Source organism: Gymnoscopelus braueri, assembly GCF_963280865.1.
Source record: "Gymnoscopelus braueri genome assembly, contig: SCAFFOLD_58, whole genome shotgun sequence".
NCBI lineage: Eukaryota > Metazoa > Chordata > Actinopteri > Myctophiformes > Myctophidae > Gymnoscopelus > Gymnoscopelus braueri.
This window is the reverse complement of record NW_027660470.1, coordinates 391,008-397,007: the sequence shown is the minus strand read 5'-3', so window position 1 is coordinate 397,007 and position 6,000 is coordinate 391,008.

Genomic DNA, 6,000 nt, shown 5'->3' with positions numbered 1-6,000 from the left:
CTTCTCTTTACAGGGAAACGGATAAGCGAATTTTTTTTATCATGAATTGCCCCACAATATGAATACATTTGGATGTGTTTTGTTGGTAACTGTTGTATAATCGCAATATTACACTCGAGGGTGTGCTTTACCTTACATTATTAGCACTTCTGTGATCGCGGCGGAACTCGGCTTCGCCTCGTTCCTGACCGCATCACAGGCGTGCCAATAATGAAGGTAAAGCACACCCTCTCGTGTAATATTGCTTAATTAATAAATGGCCAAACAAAGAATACACTCAGGGCTTTAAATCACTTCTGTCCCTATCTCTTTCCCTATTCAACAAAACAAACACATCAACAACCCAAATGTTTCTCTCACAAACCCCTCACATCATAGATTCACCCGTGAACAATAAACAAAGTCACAACTTGCAGTTATACAGTCAGAGCGCTGCACGGTCAGTCGCTTACTCGCTTTGTCAAACAATAATAAACAACTCCTCCTTATGATCCGAACGGCCTCTCGTGGGGCGCGGTCTCGAGAGTGTCTATTGTCCTTATATCCAAACGAAAATGTAAACGGTCTTCCGCACAAACGGTCCAAATAATAACTTAAGTTCGGCGGGGTACCCCTATAAAGTGTAATCCATAAAGAAACTGGCCGCTTGGGTTTGTCTCACCGGCCTCGGCTCCTCCCGACTCCAACACCGACCGGCATCTCGTACACAAACACTACAGCGCTCGAGTTCCCCGGCAGCACCGGTAGGTCCTTTCCTCCGCGAGTCCGCTGGGCTCGAAGTTCCTTGTTGTTGGCTGCAGCTTACTATTATGTTCAAACTTTTAACTTAAACTCAGTAATACTGGCGCCTGGAGGAGATCTCCTCTATCCCTCTCCTGTCGCATCTGCTACACAGGTTTGTATGATCCGAGTTCTGCGCGCAACACACCCTCTATTTTTCAAGTAGAGTGTGGCATCAATCACTCAATCACCCCAGTGATCAGACCCATTACCCCTCACGTGAATAGGAAATGTTCATATATTTCACAGTGTCCAACATGTTACATATCACACGTATATAATAACATGCATAGATAGATCAGATGTCACATATCAATTAGACATAATAACACCCATAGATCAAGCAGATATTTATATATAAATATAATGTGCATTTGTCACACTTTTGCTGCTCTTTTTTCCCTCTACACCTATAACTCTTTGCAAAAAATAGCCGATCTACAAGCTCACAACGCCTCGCAGCGTGAGGCGTTGTGAGCTTGTAGATCTGCTATTTTTGGCTAAAGTTCTCCTCAGAAAAGGGATACTAGGATTCAAGTGGTTAATGTAAAAAAAATCATATAACACAAAGATTTGGGGGACCCCCTGTAGTAACTCTGAGGACCCCATAGGGGTCCCGGACCCCTGTTGAAGACCCCTGCTCTACAGGGTTATTGAATGTGGAGAAGATAACATAATGACATGTAGAACTCATATGGTATCTCTTCTCTTCTCTACAGGATTATTGATGTGGAGAAGATAACATAATGACATGTAGAACTCATATAGTATCTCTTCTCTACTGGATTATTGAATGTGGAGAAGATAACATAATGACATATAGAACTCATATAGTATCTCTTCTCTACAGGGTTATTGAATGTGGAGAAGATAACATAATGACATGTAGAACTCATATAATATCTCTTCTCTACTGGATTATTGAATGTGGAGAAGATAACATAATGACATGTAGAACTCATATAGAATCTCTTCAACGTTTTCAGGGTTATTGAGTGTGGAGAAGACAACTGTATGACGGTGCAGAACGTGGCCATCGTGTTCGGTCCCACTCTGCTTCGTCCAGAGATGGAGTCGGCCAGCATCACCGTGCACATAGTGTTCCACAACCAGAATCTAAGCAAAAACTGAGATTATTGTCTTGTAAATAGAGATAGCATATTTATGCTGTACATTTGCTGGAAATGCACATTCTCCTTCTTATAAAAGTAACTTTGTTAAAAAAAGAAATAGGACTGGTTGCTCTGAAAATAAGTCCTACTTTTTGTTGTCAAAGAGTGTATATCGATCTGTGGAAGGGTCTCTTTGCTCTTAATAAGTGTTTCTGTAAACTTCACAGGTGATCCGTTGGCCTGTGAGTTTCACCCCAGCTTTAACTGTTTACAATGATGGACAGTAACTAAGTACAGCTTTAACTGTTACAATGATGAACAGTAACTAAGTACAGCTTTAATGTTTACAATGATGGACAGTAACTAAGTACAGCTTTAACTGTTACAATGATGAACAGTAACTAAGTACAGCTTTAACTGTTTACAATGATGGACAGTAACTAAGTACAGCTTTAACTGTTACAATGATGAACAGTAACTAAGTACAGCTTTAACTGTTTACAATGATGAACAGTAACTAAGTACAGCTTTAATGTTTACAATGATGGACAGTAACTAAGTATAGCTTTAATGTTTACAATGATGGACAGTAACTAAGTACAGCTTTAACTGTTACAATGATGGACAGTAACTAAGTATAGCTTTAACTGTTTACAATGATGGACAGTAACTAAGTACAGCTTTAACTGTTTACAATGATGGACAGTAACTAAGTACAGCTTTAATGTTTACAATGATGGACAGTAACTAAGTACAGCTTTAACTGTTTACAATGATGGACAGTAACTAAGTACAGCTTTAACACATCGACCGCCAGAGGTTAATCTCATAATGTACTCACCAGTGCCAAGGTGTTTTTGTTGTTTTTTTGTTTTTTTCATGTCGCCATAGATCTTGTTAAAATCCTTAAGATTGAGATTGAGCCGGTCTGTTTACATCCGCGAGATCTCCCTGTATCTCCCAGTGAAGATCGCGTGTCAAACGGGGCATCCATGTTTGAGTTAGAGCGGATTACGTTAAACAGTGAAATGCGAGGAGAAAAAACTACAGGAAGAGAATTGAGTTTCAGTTTCGTCTGTAGAACGAGGGCGGACGTGATCGTCAAAACCGGATCCCAAATAATTCCGTTTCCGGTCATCAAACCGGAAACGGAAGTGGGTCAAAAAAATTCCGAAAGTGCACCCGGACCGCGCATGCGCGAAAAGACCGCAGCCCGTAGGGCTACGGTCTCGGCGCTTAACAGTTGGATTTAACGGACCGTAGGACTACGTTCTTGGCGGTTAATGTGTTAATGTTTACAATGATGGACAGTAACTAAGTACATCTTTAACTGTTTACAATGATGGACAGTAACTAAGTACAGCTTTAATGTTTACAATGATGGACAGTAACTAAGTACAGCTTTAACTGTTTACAATGATGGACAGTAACTAAGTACAGCTTTAACTGTTACAATGATAAACAGTAACTAAGTACAGCTTTAACTGTTTACAATGATGGACAGTAACTAAGTACAGCTTTAACTGTCAGAATCAGAATCAGAATCAGTTTTATTGTCACATCACAGGTTTACAAGGTCAAAAAGTGGGTGAAATTCTTTTTTGTACATCGTTCCCATCGCAACGTTAGTTTCCATAGAAAGAAGAGGGGGGGGGGAGAAGAAGAGGGTGGGGGGCAAGTGGGAAGGAGATCAAAACAAGAGAGCAACAGAAGGCCAGACAAGTTATCTACATATTTACAAATTACCTGAGATAATAAAAAACAAAAAAAAAACTAAATTAAGGTGCCTGAGCACCTTACAATGATGGACAGTAACTAAGTACAGCTTTAACTGTTTACAATGATGAACAGTAACTAAGTACAGCTTTAATGTTTACAATGATGGACAGTAACTAAGTACAGCTTTAACTGTTTACAATGATGGACAGTAACTAAGTACAGCTTTAACTGTTTACAATGATGGACAGTAACTAAGTACAGCTTTAACTGTTTACAATAATGGACAGTAACTAAGTACAGCTTTAACTGTTTACAATGATGGACAGTAACTAAGTACAGCTTTAACTGTTACAATGATGAACAGTAACTAAGTACAGCTTTAACTGTTTACAATGATGGACAGTAACTAAGTACAGCTTTAATGTTTACAATGATGAACAGTAACTAAGTACAGCTTTAATGTTTACAATGATGGACAGTAACTAAGTACAGCTTTAACTGTTTACAATGATGAACAGTAACTAAGTACAGCTTTAATGTTTACAATGATGGACAGTAACTAAGTACAGCTTTAATGTTTACAATGATGAACAGTAACTAAGTACAGCTTTAATGTTTACAATGATGGACAGTAACTAAGTACAGCTTTAATGTTTACAATGATGGACAGTAACTAAGTACAGCTTTAATGTTTACAATGATGGACAGTAACTAAGTACAGCTTTAATGTTTACAATGATGGACAGTAACTAAGTACAGCTTTAATGTTTACAATGATGGACAGTAACTAAGTACAGCTTTAATGTTTACAATGATGAACAGTAACTAAGTACAGCTTTAATGTTTACAATGATGAACAGTAACTAAGTACAGCTTTAATGTTTACAATGATGAACAGTAACTAAGTACAGCTTTAATGTTTACAATGATGAACAGTAACTAAGTACAGCTTTAATGTTTACAATGATGAACAGTAACTAAGTACAGCTTTAATGTTTACAATGATGAACAGTAACTAAGTACAGCTTTAACTGTTACAATGATGAACAGTAACTAAGTACAGCTTTAATGTTTACAATGATGAACAGTAACTAAGTACAGCTTTAATGTTTACAATGATGAACAGTAACTAAGTACAGCTTTAATGTTTACAATGATGAACAGTAACTAAGTACAGCTTTAATGTTTACAATGATGAACAGTAACTAAGTTTTTTGTTAATGGAATTGGAAATTTCTTGATGGCCACCACTTTTGCCTCAACAGTGCGCACTTGTCCCTGACCCACAACCTTGCCTAAGTATGTAACAGTAGCTCTGGCAAATTCACACTTAGCCAAGTTTACAGTCAAACGTGCCCACACCAGCCGGTCAAACAGTGCACGCGTCCTCTGAACATGTTCCTCCCAAGAGTCACTAAAAATGATCACGTCATCAAGATACACCGCACAACCCGACAGACCTGACACCACCAGGTTCATCAGCCGTTGGAATGTGGCCGGAGCGTTTCGTAAACCAAAGGGCATTACCTTATAGGAGTACAGACCGGTAGGGGTTATAAAAGCACTTATCTCCTGGGCCCTAGGGGTCAGTGGGACCTGCCAGTATCCTTTAAGCAAGTCAAATTTACTCACAAATTTGGCAGAACCTACTTGGTCCACGCAATCTTCCATGCGTGGTAACGGAAACGAGTCAGGTTTTGTAACACTGTTCACCTTTCTAAAGTCTGTGCAAGGTCGAAAAGTGGAATCAGGTTTTTTAACCAAAAGACAGGGAGAGGCCCAACTAGAATTGGAGGGTTCTGCCAAATTGTTATCCAGCATGTACCTAACCTCCTAATCCAGTTGAGCTCTTTTTTCCAGGAGAAACACGATAAAAATGTTGCTTAATTGGTTTTGCAACTCCAATATCAATATCGTGCTCTATCAGATGTGTCTGTGATGGAGTGTCTGAAAATAGCAAAGGATAGCCATTAACTATAGAAACCAACTCATTCCTTTTTTTCTCATCCAAATGTACAAGTACTTTGGGTAAAGCTTTCAATGCCTCAGAGTTGTTTAATCGTACTTGTAGCACATTCTCATCTGCCGGCCAATCTCCCCCTCCATTAACCTCCCCCGCCGGAGAAAACCCCACCGTGCCAGTGCACAATGTAGGCTCACCGTAAGGGACGTCACTGGAGCTTTGGGACGCCGGCATTCGAGAACAGTATGGTTTCAACAGATTCACATGACACATCCTAGCTTTTCCTTTAGGCATTACAATCAAATAGTCCCTGTCAGAGACTTGCTCTATTACTGTCAATGGACCAGTAAAGCGCGCCTGAAATGGAGAAGCCACCATCGGCAACAAAACCATGACCTGATCCCCAGGACTGAACTGTCTGTGTTT